This window comes from Aristolochia californica, unplaced genomic scaffold (genome assembly GCF_029961685.1).
Source record: "Aristolochia californica isolate CCGP_79_NKW_82.1479 unplaced genomic scaffold, dmAriCali1.0.hap1 SCAF_3, whole genome shotgun sequence".
NCBI lineage: Eukaryota > Viridiplantae > Streptophyta > Magnoliopsida > Piperales > Aristolochiaceae > Aristolochia > Aristolochia californica.
The window spans coordinates 11,407,603-11,423,434 of record NW_027181992.1 but is presented as its reverse complement, the minus strand read 5'-3'; the positions used below and the strand labels follow the sequence as shown (position 1 = coordinate 11,423,434).

Here is a 15,832-nt window from a genome sequence, read left to right as displayed (position 1 = left end):
CCTTATTCTGTTCAGGCTACGAAACGAAACAACGAAACTAAATCGAGTCAGCAAAAATACGCAATGAACTATATAATATATGTTGATTCTTTTAGGTTAGACGTGGTTCAAATAGGTATAAATTATATTTAGGAGTGGCACCAATACAACCCCTTATTTGGATTCAAATAGAAGTAAAGGCTCTAGAAACGCAACAAATACGTATACTATTTTGTTTACCATTCTATTTCACCCGGTTATTTTATTGCATTTTATATTCTCTTTATTTACCTCTTTAATCAATTCAATAAAAGTCCAATAACATTGTCATTCTAATATATAATAAAATTACTAAAGAAATTATCTAGTTACACATAATATATTAACATGCATCACATTTTCCCAAACAAATAAAATTACCTGAATACTTATTACGAGTAAGAACTTTTATTAATTCTTAGTTTATTTAAAATATTAAAAAAAATTGACATCCTTAAAAATTAGGAGCATTCGATCTACATAGCAATAAACACAAAAATAAGAAAGCATATGCAATATTATGGTGTAAGGGTTTGATTGAATTGGGGGAAAACATAGAGTATGGTCTCTTAGGAAAAGAATATTAGACATACACGAAAACTTTACTTTATTTCAATTAAATTATAACACCAATGAAAATTAACTTTAAATACTTTTTCTAAAAAAATAATTTATATGCAATATTAATCACGTAGATTAATTTACTTGATATTTAGCACATGCCATGTATAATAATAAATATATGTAAATAGTATAATATTGATCTATTTACAACCATGGACGGATGCCTTGCCACATCTGATTTCTCACTGCTTGCTCTCCTCTGAAGGGTGATGGACGACGACTTAGCATGGGATCGAGTTAAGGTGAGCTCGAACTTGCATATGTTTGAGCTAGGCGTGATTTAAATATTTTGAACTTGAGCTCAACCTAAGACCAGCCTTGAGCCTAAAATTGTAATAAAGCTTGAGCCCAAGAATCTTAACTGAGTTTGAGCTTGAGCTCGTGCCCAAGAATTTTAACTGGATTCGAGTCAGGTTCGAGCTCCAACATATATTTAAAACTTTGCATAACATACATATCAAATAAACTGTACATAAAATAATGCATAAATTTTAGAAAAAATTGGGCATCAACTTTGTACATAAATCCTATATAAAATTGTCTATATACTCTGCATAAAATAGTTCATAAGTACCGCATAATAATATGCATAAACTTTATTCAATAATTAAACACGGAATTTTAAAGGAAATATCAATATCAAATTTACATTCTTGGACCTGTCAAATTTCCAAGCTCGTCCATCACACCTCCAACTAGCTCCAATAGATTGACTATTCTCTGCAACCATGATGATTCCCATATTTCCTTAAATAACAGAATGCATGAAAATCCATCTAAAAATGATAACAATGAATTAAATGTTAAAAAACACAATCGACCCTTGATGGGGTGGTGTTCAAGTTTCACTCGGGTTCTACATTCAAAAGAAAATGTTTAAATAGCTCAATGGCTTCAATACATTTAGCCACAAAGATTTCATTTGTTTCAAACGTTAGGATTTTATTTTGTTGTCATTACTATTTTTATGTTTTATTTAATTTTTTTGAAAGGTTGGATGGGAGGTGGATCCCCAGTGGGACAAACCAAAATAATTGCCATCCCTTAGGACTCAATTGACGACCAAATCCACATCCTAGAAAGATATCCAAGTCACAATACCATTTCCACAACCTTATTGTTCAGCAAGACTACTGAAAGAAATTATCATGCCACTAAAACAATGGTTTCACAGATCTCACCTTCTCAACATGGTGAAGGTGCTCTAAAGAAGTCTTCAAGCTCTGAGCAGCCATTGGGCTGACTGGATTCCTACGTGCACCAAACTGATTTGACATCATTGTATTGCTTTATTAAACTAGCCTGAAAACAAGATTTCAAAATAAAAATTCATAAAAGCTAACACATAGAGAAAGGTGCATAGCTGAAATATTCATAAATGTTACTGTTGTTCTTAAAAACATAATAGTTTAGCCATGTGGTGATCTAAGACATAGTTACAATGAGATTAATGGTGAATCTGAAAACACAAAAGTTAGAAAGAAATCAATAAAAAAAAGTTTAGAAGATGAACATATAATATGTTATTAAAAGATTATACATAGATCAATGAACTGAAGTACAGTCACATAATCCCATGACAGTGACAACCAACCATAAAACAAAATAAAACATTACAAAGAATTGCAGAAAGTGTAACATTAATTTTTACTATATACCCATATGCGATAGTAAAGCTGAATCAGAGATCCAACTCTACTGTTATTATTGTATTTTAGAACTCAACTAATAAAGAGTTATGCAACAATCTTTATCCATAGATACAAAAAATCAAAAACTCACTAAAATATTTGTAACAGAAATTCAGTCATTCTATTGTCTTGAGAGCACCCCTTAATAGAAGAACGGAGAAGATGGGTAAAAGTGACACTCTTCTCATGCCCATACATGTACTCCACTTTCAAGCTACCTTGCTTGTTTAGGCAGGGGATGAGAAATGTTATTAATGGGTCAGAAGTAAGAAGTCCTATAGATTAAGGGGCCGAATGATCCAAAGCATACTAGTTAGTTGTATTAAATAACACATCTCAGCATGATATAACCAAGTCACAATACCATTTCCACAACCTAACTGTTCAGTAAGTCTACTGAAAGAAATTATCATACCATTAGAACAATGGTTTCACAGATCTCACCTTCTCAACATGATGAAGGCACTTTAGAGAAGTCTTCTAGCTCTGACCATCCATTGGGCTGACTGGATTCCTATGTGCACCAAACTGATTTGACATCCCTGTATTGTTTTATAAAACTTCGCCTGAAAACAAGATTTCAAAATCAAAATTCATAAAAGCTAACACAAAGAAAGGTGCATAGGAGAAATATTTATAAATGTTACTTTTCTCAACATAATAGTTTAGTCATGTGGTGATCTGATACACTGTTACAATGAGATTAATGGTGAATCTGAAAGCACAAAACTTGGAAATAAATCAATAAAAGAAAGTTTAGAAGATGAGCATATAATATGTTATTAAAAGATTATTCATAGATCAATATACTGAAGTACAGTCATATAATCCCATGACAATGACAACCAACCTGAAAATAAAATAAACCTTTACAAAGAATTGCAGAAAAGTTGACCATTGTTGAGAAAAATTAGGTGTAACTTTAATTTTTACTGTATAGTGACATACCCTTATGAGACAGTAAAGCTGAATCAGAGATCCAGCTCTACTACTATTACTGTATTTCAGAACTCAGCTAATAAATAGTTATGCAACAATCTTTATCCATAGATACAAAAATGCAAAAACTCAAACATATGTTATCGAAATTCTTTCATTCTAATGTCTTGAGAGCACCTCTTGATAGAAGAATGAAGAAGATGGCTAAAAATGCTAGTCTTCTCAGACCCATAGATGTACTCCACATTCGAGCTACCATGCTTGTTTAGGCAGGGGATGCAAAATGTTATTAATGGGTCAGAAGTCAGAAGTCCTACAGATTACGGGGCCGAATGATCCAAAGCATACTAGTTAGTTGTATTAAACTTTCTTTTTATGCTAATAAAGCTTTTTTTTTTCAAATGCATGCAAATAACACTTTCACCGTTAAAAAAATGGTACAGGATAGGAAAAGATCTCCTACATTTAATATGTCAATTTAGGATACGATAAGTCTAACTTCAACATGGTATTAGAGCAAATCCAAACTCTTTCTTGTTTCTGTTATGTGGACCACAAGTCTTCTATATCTAGGTCTGCATGGTCTGTTTAGGCTTGGATATGAGGGAGTATAAGTTTGTTTTCATTTCCTCTTCAAACAAACTTGTTCAACTTCAAACTCTCCAAGATCAAGGGACTCTAGTTTTGGTATTGTTTGATTGAGAAACGCTAAGTAAAAAGAACCTCTGAGAAGCACCTCACGCTCTTGCTTCTGCATTCAGAAGTTATTCAAAGAAAAGAGACACATAAGTTATTTGTCATTTTACCCTGAACACATACTGACATATTTGGTATTATTTTTCTGAATTTTAACAGTTTAACTACTAATCTGTACCACCATTGATACTGTCCTATTTTCCAAGTCATGTGACTCTTCCTAAATCTGTACCAAAAAACAGAGAACAAGAAATCTGTATCAAAACAAGATAAAAAAACTTTTTTTTTCAGAAGAAAAATAAAAGACCTCTTGCAACATCAAAGAGAACAAGACGACAATCCAGATATGTGTAAGCCATAGAAATCTGACCAATACAATCCCACATAAAATACAAACTACTAAACAACCAACCCAAATTACTACTCAATTAAGCTGAAAGTATCTCACTTAGAAAAACGGGTTCAAACACTTAATAGGAGATGTTCGCCATCTTATGTTCTTGACACTGTGATACACCCCGATAACCAGAATAAAGAGTTTCAAGCCAAAAAGAAATAAATCACGAACCTTCGCTGCTGAAATCAAAATAAATAACCTCCTCGAATAGACGGTGATTCCTCGATAGCTCAGCAAACCCAATCTCGCGCAGACGATAACCTTCCGATCACGCCAAACGACTCCGATAAGTGATAACCTAAAAAACGGAAACTCCAAAATCAAAATCTCAATCGAACTTCACTAAAATCAGCAAGATAACCACTGGTATTTGAGAGACCAGGACTCTCCCTGAGCACAGCTCTGTAGACGAAACGACGCCCCTTCCTCTCCCTCGGCTCTCCCTCTAAATTCCCTCCCGAAACCACTTAGCCTTCTCAAATTCCCAAAATGCCCCCGACCCATTAATCACCCTCTAATTATCCTTTTGTTTACTCCTAGAGTAGGTAATACTAATGTGGGGTCTATCATTACCCCCTACCCAAACTTTCACCTTGTCCTCAAGGTGAAAAACAAGAAACTGGAGCCTCATTGCCTCAAATTCCTCCCAATTGGCTTCAAACTCGGGTAGGTCCTTCCATTGCACCAAAACCTCCATTCGTTGCTGCCCATTTTTGTTCACTCTGTGTATATTCAAATTTTCAGCAGGTTCAACCAACATCTCTAATTCAGCATTCAATTGTGGAGGATGAAGCGAAGATGAATGTGATATTCCTTTTGCTCAACGAAGTTGGGAGACATGAAACACCGGATGCACGGAGGACTCTGGTGGAAGTTGCAGTTTGTAAGCAACGCTTGCAACACGTGACACCACCTCAAAAAGTCCATAAAAATGTGTCGCCAACTTCTCACTACGCCGAGTGGCCAAGGAACGTTGTCGATAGGGTCCGAGTTTTACAAACACGCGAACCCCCACCTGAAACTCTTCATCCCTCCTTTTAAGATCAGTCGTGGCCTTCATTCTGCAGTAATTGCAACTTCAAATCATCTAGATACGCATCTCGTTCCTCAAAAATCTGCTCGACTTCAGAAACTGTAGTTGTCCCGGATTTATTGTGCAATAAGGACGGAGGGTCACATCCATATAAGACTTGGAATGGAGTGGTACCCGTAGAAGAATGGACGCTGGTGTTATACCAATATTCCGCCCATGACAACCATTTCACCCAAGTTTTTGGTCTATTAGAAGCAAAACATCAAAGATAGGTCTCCAAACACCTGTTAACCACTTCAGATAGACCATCTGTTTGAAGGTGGTAGGCAGTGCTGTGCCGCAAATCAGTCCCTTGAAGATGAAAGAGTTCCTGCCAGAAATGACTCGTAAACACCTTGTCCCGATCCGAAATAATAGACTTGGGCACCCCATGCAATCGAACCACCTGTTTCACAAATAAATCAGCCATGGTTTTGGCTGTAAATGGGTGTCGTAGCACCAAAAAGTGAGCATACTTGCTCAAACTATCCACCACCACCATAATAGTATCCACACCCTCTGACTTGGGCAACCCTTCAATAAAGTCCATAGTCAAATCTTCCCAAACCCTCTCAGGTAAATCAATAGGCTGAAGAAGACCAACTGGGGACCTTGCCAAGTGTTTGTTCTTTTGGCAGATCTCACAATTTTGCACGAATTCTATCATTTTTTTCTTCATACCCGGCCAATATAAGTTCGTAGCCATTCTTCTATAGGTTTTAACCTCTCTTGAATGGCCCCCAATAGGTGAGCAGTGGTATTCACGCAATAATGTTGGAATTAAAGAGGAAGTCGCAGACAAAACCAACCTGCCATTGTAAAAGAGCTGCCCATGGTCAACTTGAAACCCGGCTACCTTGTCACCAGCTGCCAATCAGGTAATAACTTGTTGTAATTGATCAGTCAAGGGTCGCGCAATAACTCCATAATCCGAAACAAATTTCCGATAGTATCCTGTAAGACCAAGGAAACCCCGTAGGTCCCTAAGTGTGGTCGGTGTGGGCCAATCAAACACAGCCTGGATTTTACTCAGATCAACTGACACCCCCTCTCTAGAAATGATATGTCCCAAGTATTCTATTTGTTCTCTTCCATAAGAACACTTTGTAGAATTAGCATACAACCTGTGTTCTCTTAACATCTCCAAAATGGCAACTAAATGATCACAGTGAGCACTCCAACTTGGACTATATATCAAAATATCATAAAGAATACCAATACAAATCGCCGGAGAAAGGGTTTGAATACCTCATTCATAAGGGATTGAAATGTAGCCGGTGCATTGGTAAGTCCAAAAGGAATGACCAAGAATTCGTAGTGGCCTTCATGAGTCCAGAAAGTTGTCTTGTGCACATCAACTGCTTTCATTCGGATTTGGTGGTATCCCGACTTCAAGTCCAGCTTCGAAAAAACTTGGGAGCTCCTTGAAGCTCATCTAACAATTCATCGATCACTGGAATGGGAAACTTAACCGGAATAGTCTCCTTGTTAAGGGCTCAATAGTCCACACAAAATCTCCAGCTACCATTTTTCTTCTTGACTAATAGCACGGCGCTTGAAAAAGGGCTAGTGCTAGGTTGTATGATTCCACCAGCCAACATTTCTCCCACCAACCTTTCTATTTCATCTTTTTGTATTTGGGGTTACCGATATGGGCGAACACTCACCGGTGAAGCTCCCTCCTTCAAAGTTATGGCATGCTGCTTTGCCCTTTGTGGTGGTAACTCTTGGGGCATGGCAGAAACATCCCCAAACTCTGTCATAACTTTCTTCACCATTGTTGTCGTATCCTCCCTCGGTGGTGACGCTGCCACTGTGGTACTGCCCAACTCCACAAGAACCCCATGTCCCTCATGCTTGATAGTTCACATCACTGCCTTAAGTGAACCAAAGTTTTGTGAAAGGAGGGATCTCCCTGTAACACCACCATCTCATTACCCAATCTGAACTTCATAAAATGTGTTCTTCAGTTTGTATATGTGTCTCCCAAGGTTTCCAACCATTGTACCCCTAAAATCACATCGATGCTTCTGAATTCCAAAGGCAAAAAATCCTCCACTATCTCTATTCCTTGAAGAGTTAATCGAACCCCCTTACAAATTCCTTCCCTGGGCAGTGCTGCACTTGTACCCAATTGAACGCCATACTTTGTTGTTGGAGATAAAGGCAAGTGTAGTTTCTTGACCACTGTGATGGAAATAAAATTATGGGTCGTTCCTCCATCAATAAGTACGACGACTGGTTGTTCTCAGATGCTTCCTGCAATCTTGATAGTCTTCGGAAGTGTTAATCCCACTACCAAATTCAACGACACCTCCACTATTTGAGCAGCCGCGCTAACCTCGTCCTCCTGCTGTTCACACTGGCTATCGTCGCTATCCTCCATAACTTCTTCCAATTCTTGTAAAATCAGCACTTGTAAGTCCTTGTTTTTACATCTATGCCCAGTTGAGAATTTTTCATCACAACAGTAGCACAAACTCCGCTCTCTCCGGTATTGGATTTCGGCTTCCGTGAGTTTCTTGAATGACGTCCTCTTCTCCACCCCATGTTTCGTCGATTATGCCATGGACATGGTCCTCCCATTACCCCCAATTATGGTTCCCGCTGGTTTTGGAGTACCCAACCCAAACCGAGTCTGCTTAATAACTTTATTTTTTTCTTCCAAGTTTTGGGCCAACTCCATGGTCCGTCCCAACCCATTTGGCTCCAACACCCTCACCTCGGCCCGAACTTCAGGCTTAAGCCCATTAACAAAGTTGGACTCCAACACTTTTTCTGGAATGTCTTCCAATGTGGACGCCAAATCCTCAAATCGCCTTTTGTAATCTCTCACGGTGGTCTCCTGCTTTAACGACAGAAATTTCTCATAAGGAGATCCGTCTTCGGAACTTCGGAACCGTTTTAGCAATTAGGACTGAAATTCTTCCCAATTCATGATCTCTCTCCTGTTATTTTCATACTTGAACCATTTTAATGCCTCCCCTTCAAGACATACTACTACGGCTTTTAGTTTTTCACATTGAGATACCCGGTTCAGCGAGAAATAGCGTTCAGCTCTGTAAATCCAGTCATCTGGGTCTTCTCCCTCAAAAATCGGCTCTGCCTATTCCGATCAGCCTCACCACTGTCTCTTCCATGTCCGATACCTCTCTGGATCGAGTTATCGCCCACTGCCGAGTCCAGCCCCTGTCTCGTTGTCCTACTCTATGCATTCAGATTTCAGTTGAGCTAATCTTGGGTACGCAGGAGTTGCTCAACACGCCCTATCAGCGCCGTCAACCCTTGTTCCATGGCTGGAATCTTCCGGACTTCTTCCTTCATCGAGCTCACCTCCTCCCTTACTGCGCTAACAATTCCTTCCACCGAATCCACCCTCGACTCCATTCTGGTAGTAGCCATGAGGATATATTTTTTTTACTCTTCTTCTTCTTCTCCAATCGTCGAAGTCGAAACTCCCCTCGACTCCCGGCAGACGACGTTTCTAATATCCTTACTGCCAAAATCGTAACAGAACCCACCTTCTTTGAGCAAACTACGCTCCCGAAGCCTCTGATATCTTCCAATTCAGTAAGCCAAAGCCTTGAATGCAACCGAAATCGAAAAAAAGAAATTCCTTTTCACTGCCAAGCTCCAGATGCGAACCCAGCCAATGCTCTGATACCAAATGATACACCCCGATAACCAGAATAAAGAGTTTCAAGCCAAAAAAAAAAAATCACGAACCTTTGCTGCTGAAATCAAAATAAATAACCTCCTCGAATAGACGGTGATTCCTCGATAACTCGGCAAACCCAGCCTCGCGCAGACGATAACCTTCCGATCGCACCAAACTACTCCAATAAGTGATAACCTCAAAAACGAAAACTCCGAAATCAAAATCCCAATCGAACTCCACTAAAATCAACAAGATAACCACTGGTATTCGAGAGACCAGGACTCTCCCTGAGCACAACTCTGTAGACGAAACGATGCCCCTTCCTCTCCCTCGGCTCCCCCTCTAAATTCCCTCTCGAAACCACTTAGCCTTCTCAAATTCCCTAAATGCCCCCGACCCATTAATCTCCCTCTAATTATCCTCCTGTTTACTCCTTCTAGAGTAGGTAATACTAATGTGGGGTCTATCACACTGAAATAATTGGCAATCATCAGTAAATTCAACAATTGACCAATAGTTGAACCGAACAATCATCGGTAAATGCTTACTTGAGAGAACAATGGTGGAATGAATGGAAGTGTGTGATATGCAGAGACTGGAATAAAAGAAAGATGTTTTTCAAAGGACGATTAAAGTTTTAATACAGAAAAGAGATGTGTTCAACTAAAATATCTATGAGATAAAAGAAAGTAGACTAAGGAGTTTTTTTACTCTCTCGATTTGTTATAGAAGACAGGTTAAGGAGTCGTGGAGAGTGGACGGGAGAGGAGGAGAGACCGAGAGGCGAGAGTGGCGATTATCCCGATTTCCCCAAAGCTGAAGAGTGAAGACCGAAGATGCGAAGAGTGAAAACAACTTGTAGGCCCTACAGCATTTAAACTACTGGGCCGGTTCGCAAGCTAGCACTTGGTCGAGCTCTGCTCGTGTGACTGAACAAACATAGCCCAGAACTTGAAGGGGATTATCTTCCATTGATTTTTTATTTTTTTTTTAGTTTATCTCCCTTTTCTACCCACTCATGTTTCCTACTTTCCATTGTTAGATTTGAGACTACAAGGTGCTACTCATGCACAAAGAGGCAAACCGCTGAGAAGAAACAAGCCTGCATTGGTGTCTACCTGTCCTTCACCTTATTTTTCCCACTCCCCCTCTCCATCTATGAAGAGAAAGAGCAACAAGTGACAATGTCCACTGAGAATCCGCACCATCAGCTACAAGAGTCTTCTTTTAGCTCGCCCATGGAGGGTGTCTTCTTGCTTCTTGCTCTTTCCAAAACTCAAATATTCACCAACCACCCCCTTCTTGTCCTAAAGAATACATTGAGAATGTATATTGCTTCATCAATTTCGTTACTTCTTTCTTTTCCTGGATCCTTCATACATTACCACTTGGAAAACTACAACATCTGTGTTTTCGGATTTTTCTTACATTCTCATGTCAAGTAATTGTAAGCTCACGACAACATGACTCTAACATAGCGTTCTTTTTCCATTGATTCTACTTCTTCAATCTCATCATTCCTTTTGTTTCTTTTCTTTTTCTCTTGTATTTTTTTTCTTTGGCAGTTGTTGTTTTCAGATTTTCCATAAACAAACTGCTTGTTCTTCTATGAAGTTGAGCTTCTTGTCCTATTGGAGAAATATTAGTCTGGGACATAGTTCCCAAGGTCCCATGGTTTCTAAATGCAACTATCCTTTTTTTTTCTGAAATGGTAGGCAATGCTACCATAAGGTGTAATTTCTCTGTTTTGTTTCTGCTGAAGAAAAAGCCTGGTTTTATGTTGAATCTATTTGCTTATACTTAAATTTTAGGTCTACAATTCTGTTGCAGTTTCCATGGTGATAAGATTATAAGGGACAAAGTGGAGAAGAGAAGCAGGCCAGTAGTGGTGGTTCTTGGTAATATTACTTGGTAAAGATCATTGAGGTTTATCTCTCCTGATCTAGCTATGCCTCATGAGGTGCAGCTTGTATGGTTTTTTACAAGTTCATGATAGCAGAAGAACAATTGAAAAATTACCATCATCAATGAATCAAGGGAAAAAATAAGGATTGAACAAAAGTGAGAAACGCAAAAGGCTCAAAACAGTGTTTAATTCCTCATTTCTTCTCCATATACAATCCAAATGTTCTATCCCTAGTGAATCTTCGAGAATAGGCAGTGCTAAGAATGTTTATTTGAGTTCATCTCTCCTGATCTAACTATGCCACATCAGGTGCAACACACACAACTTTTTACTAGTTCATACTACTATAGAGAATTTCAAGCAAGAGGAAATAATGATCGAAACAGTAAACCAGAATTATAACTTAAGCTTCAAGATAGCACTAGCACTATTGAAAGATTACCGTCAGCAATGAATCGTAGGAAAAAATGGGGAACGAACAAAACTGAGAAAAGCAAAAGGTTCAAAACCGTGTTTAATTCCCCATGTCTTCTCCATATATCCTTCAATTGTTCTATCACAATTGAATCTACTAGAATACGCAGTGCTAAGAATGCTCATCTGGGTTCAACTCTCCTGATCTAACTATGACTCATCAGGTGCAGCTCGCATAGATTTTTACAAGCTCATACAACTACAAAGAATTACACGTAAGAGGCAACAATGACCAAAACAATAGAGTAGAATTATTACTCGTGCTTCAAGATAGCACTAGGACAATTCAAAGATTACCATCATCGATGAAACGATGGGAAAGATGGGGAAGAAACAAAAATGAAAAAAACAAAAGGTTCAAAAGCATGTTTAATTCCCCATCTCTTCTCCATATACTCTTCAATTGTTCTATACTACTGAATCTTCCAAAATCAACAGTGCCAAGAAAACTCATGTGGGTTCATCTCTCATGATCTAGCTATGCCTCATAAGGTGCATCTTGTATATTTTTTTCCAAGTTCCTACTACAAAGAATTCAAAGCAGGAGGCAACAATTACCGAAACAATAGACTAGAATTATTACTTGTGCTTCAAGATAACACTAGCATATTTGAAAGATTACCATCATCAATGAATCAAGGGCAAAAGGGGCAACGAACAAAAATGAGAAAAGCAAAAGGTTCAAAACCGTGTTCAATTCCCCATGCCTACTCCGTATACTCTGAAATTGTTCTATCACTAAAGAATCTTCTAAAATCGACAACACTAAGAAAGCTCATCTGGGATCATCTCTCTTGATCTAACTGTACCTCATCAGGTGAAGTTTGCATTAGTTTTTTACAAGTTCATACTAGTAATGACAATTTCAAGAAGAAGGCAACAATGACCGAAACAGTAGACTAGAATTATTACTTGTGCTTCAAGATAGCACTAACACAATTGAAAGATCACCATCACCAATGAATCAAAGGGGAAGACTATGTTTTAAAACGAGAAAAGTAAAAGTTTTAAAACTATGTTTAGTTCCCCGTGTCTTCTCCATATACCCTTCACTTGTACTATCACTATTTAATTTTAGAATCGACAATGCTAAGAACGCTCATTTGGGTTCATCTCTCTTGACCTAACTATGCCACATCAGGTGCAACATCCACGGTATTTTAAAACTTCATACAACTACAAGCAAGAGACAACTATGATCGAAACAGTACGGTAGAATTATTACTTGTGGTTAAAGGTAGTACTAGCACAATTTAGAGATTACCATCATCAGTTTATCACGGGAAAAAAATGGAGATCAAACAAAAGTGAAAAAAAAAAAAAGATTCAAAATTGTGTTTAACTCCCCATATCTTCTCCATATACCCTTCAACTGTTTTATCACTACTAAATCTTCCAGAAAAAGCACTGCTAAGAATGGTCATCTAGATTCATCTCTCTTGATCCAACTGTGCCTCATCAGGTGCAAATTGCATAGTTTTTTTACAAGTTGCTACTACAGAGAATTTCAAGCAAGAGGAAACAATTACTGAAGCAGTAGACTAGAATTATTATTTGTGATTCAAGATAGCAGTAGCACAATTGAAAGATTACCATCATATATGAATCAAGGGAAAAAATGAGGAACGTACAAAAGTGAGAAAAGCACAAGGTTCAAAACCGTGTTTAACTCCCCATGTCTTCTCCATATACCCTTCAATTGTTCTATCACTAAATCTTCCAGATTCAGCACGGCTAACAATGCTCATATGGGTTCCTCTCTCTTGATCCAACTATGCATCATCAGGTGCAAATTGCATAGTTTGTTTTACAAATTTATACTACTAAAGAGAATTTCAAGGAGGAGGAAGCAATTAACGAAGCAGTAGACTAGAATCATTATTTTTTATTCAAGATAGCACTAGCATAGTTGAAACATTACCATCATATATGAATTGAGAGAAAAAATGGGGAACGAGCAAAAGCGAGAAAAGCAAAAGGTTCAAAACTGTGTTTAACTGCCCATGTCTTCTCTGTATACCCTCCAACTGTTCTATCACTACTAAATCTTCCAGAATCAGCACTGCTAAAAATGCTCATCTGAGTTCATCTCTCTTGATCCAACTATGCCTCATCAGGTGGTAATTGCATAGTTTTTTTACAAGTTCATACTACTACAGATAATTTCAAGCAGGAGGCAGCAATGGCCGAAGCAGTAGATTAGAATTATTATTTTTGATTCAAGATAGCACTCGCACAATTGAAAGATTACCATCATCTATGAATCGAGGGAAAAAATGGGGAACGAACAAAAGTGAAAAATGCAAAAGGTTCAAAACCATATTTAATTTCCCATGTCTTCTGCAATACCCTTCAATTGTTCTATCAATATAGAATCTTCAAGCAGAGGTAACAATGACCGAAACAGTAGATTAAAATTATCTTGTGCTTAAAGATAGCACTAGCACAATTGAAAGATTATCATCATCAATGAATCGAGGGAAAAAAAGGTGAACGAACAAAAATGAGAAAAGCAAAAGATTCTAAACCATCTTCAATATGCATAAACAATTGGCTAAAAAATGGCAAAATTGAGGGAAACTCAATGTCTTTTAAAAGGGAGGCAAATAGAAGAAAACTTACTGACAATGTTCTCCAAATTTTCTTCTATCACATTACTTCGTCGTTCATCAAATTTTCCATCTTTGTATCCTTTTCTTTGAGAGCCTTTCTAATAGCTTTGGTTGTTCCATAAAGGAACAAAGAACGTTTTCTTGTTCTGTGATGTAACTTGAGCTTGTTCAATGTCTTCCTCGGGTTGCATTTTATCCTCCTACACAAAGTATGTATACATAATGTCACGTTCTTTACATTTGCCTCGAAACTCTGCAATCCCAGCATCCATAACAGTGAGATTTTAGAGTTCCGAGGAAAATGTAAAGAAATCTGCAAAAGTATGTATACATAATGTCACGTTCTTTACATTTGCCTCAAAACTCTGCAATCCCAGCATCCATAACAGTGAGATTTTAGAGCTCCGAGGAAAATGTAAAGAAATCTGCAATGACACCTTCTCTCTCTATCCTTGCTTTTTCCTTTCCCGATTCTTTACACCTCTAACGTTCTCAAAATCTTTTTTTGTGACCCAGTATGTCCTTAGCTTTGGAACTTCATTCTTCCTACTTAAACAATTCCAATTGCAAAATCTCCTGAACACAATGACGTTTCTGGCTTTGACATGCACCGACAGAAAAAGTAGGACTGCAAGCAGAAATGTAATGCGCATTATTGTCATGTCTAACGTTGACAAAGTAATGAGAAAAAGAGAGACCTGCAAGAAGGAACACTAAAACCCCCATCTGAAATCGGAAGACCATAAACGAACTTATAAAATGCAAAACCTCAAAGGAGAAAAGATAGTCAATGTAAAACTGCAGACTTCTTGCATTTTCATCTAAAATAAAATGATTCCACATCCGACTGCACCTCACCTCAACAAATAGTACAAACAGAAAATCATTGACCCCATAAAGAAAAAGGGTACGAAAAAAAGAAAGAAGAACGTTGTCCTGGAGCGACGATTTTTATAATATTCTACAGAACATTCATATTTTCCATCAACTACAAAAGAACATCTCTCTCAACCACTCGACATTGTAGGTCCACATTTCCAGCGTCTTTTAAGGATATTATCTCACCACAAAAACCCCAATAACATAAATGACCCGTTCGAGAAAAAGAGTCCAGAACCATCTCAACAACGAAATCTCAGAAATCTCCCAGGCTCGCCGTAGACAAGCTAGAGAAATCGATAAATAAATAAAATAACCTCAATCTGCAAAATCGATTCACAAAACAAAGTAAAAAGCACCAAATTCTATTAATGGCAATAAATGCAATACAAATGATTTAAAAGATTCTCCATACAAAGTTTCCACTGATTCTTGATGCGATTAAAAACAAAAAAGAGTGAAAACGAACGTCCCAATACCAAAGTAAATCAATATGTAGAGATTGAAGAAGTACCGGAGAAAATGGAGCTTGCCAGACAGAGAGCTGGAAGGGCAGAGCCAGACGGTATCTTTGTTAGACGTGTACAGCCGCGAAGTGTGCAATTTCCATTAAATAATGGTTCGGTCAGTGCATGTGTCAAAGCGAGAAACGCTAGGAGGGGTTAGTCATTGACGTACACGTGGGTAGTGGTCATTAAATTTATGAAAAAGATAAATATTATATTTATAATAGAAGAAAATAAAAAAATCCTAATTAGACTCAACTTCTAACACTTAAAATATGTCCTCTATAAGACTTGTTTTTATATTAATTATGGCTCTATTAGACTTCTTATTATAATTGTGGCTTTGTTAGACTTCTTATG

General features: G+C 37.8%; 1 long non-coding RNA gene across 1 annotated transcript; it reads right to left on the bottom strand.

The window, feature by feature from the left end:
* Positions 1-1,168: 1,168 nt before the first annotated feature.
* On the bottom strand, positions 1,169-15,540 carry LOC137960560 (uncharacterized). The gene is made up of 5 exons (XR_011114183.1): positions 15,481-15,540; positions 14,098-14,715; positions 2,778-2,899; positions 1,824-1,944; positions 1,169-1,362 (listed from the first exon to the last, which is right to left on the bottom strand). It is a non-coding gene; the product is annotated as an uncharacterized lncRNA (long non-coding RNA).
* Between the last annotated feature and the right edge of the window lie 292 nt (positions 15,541-15,832).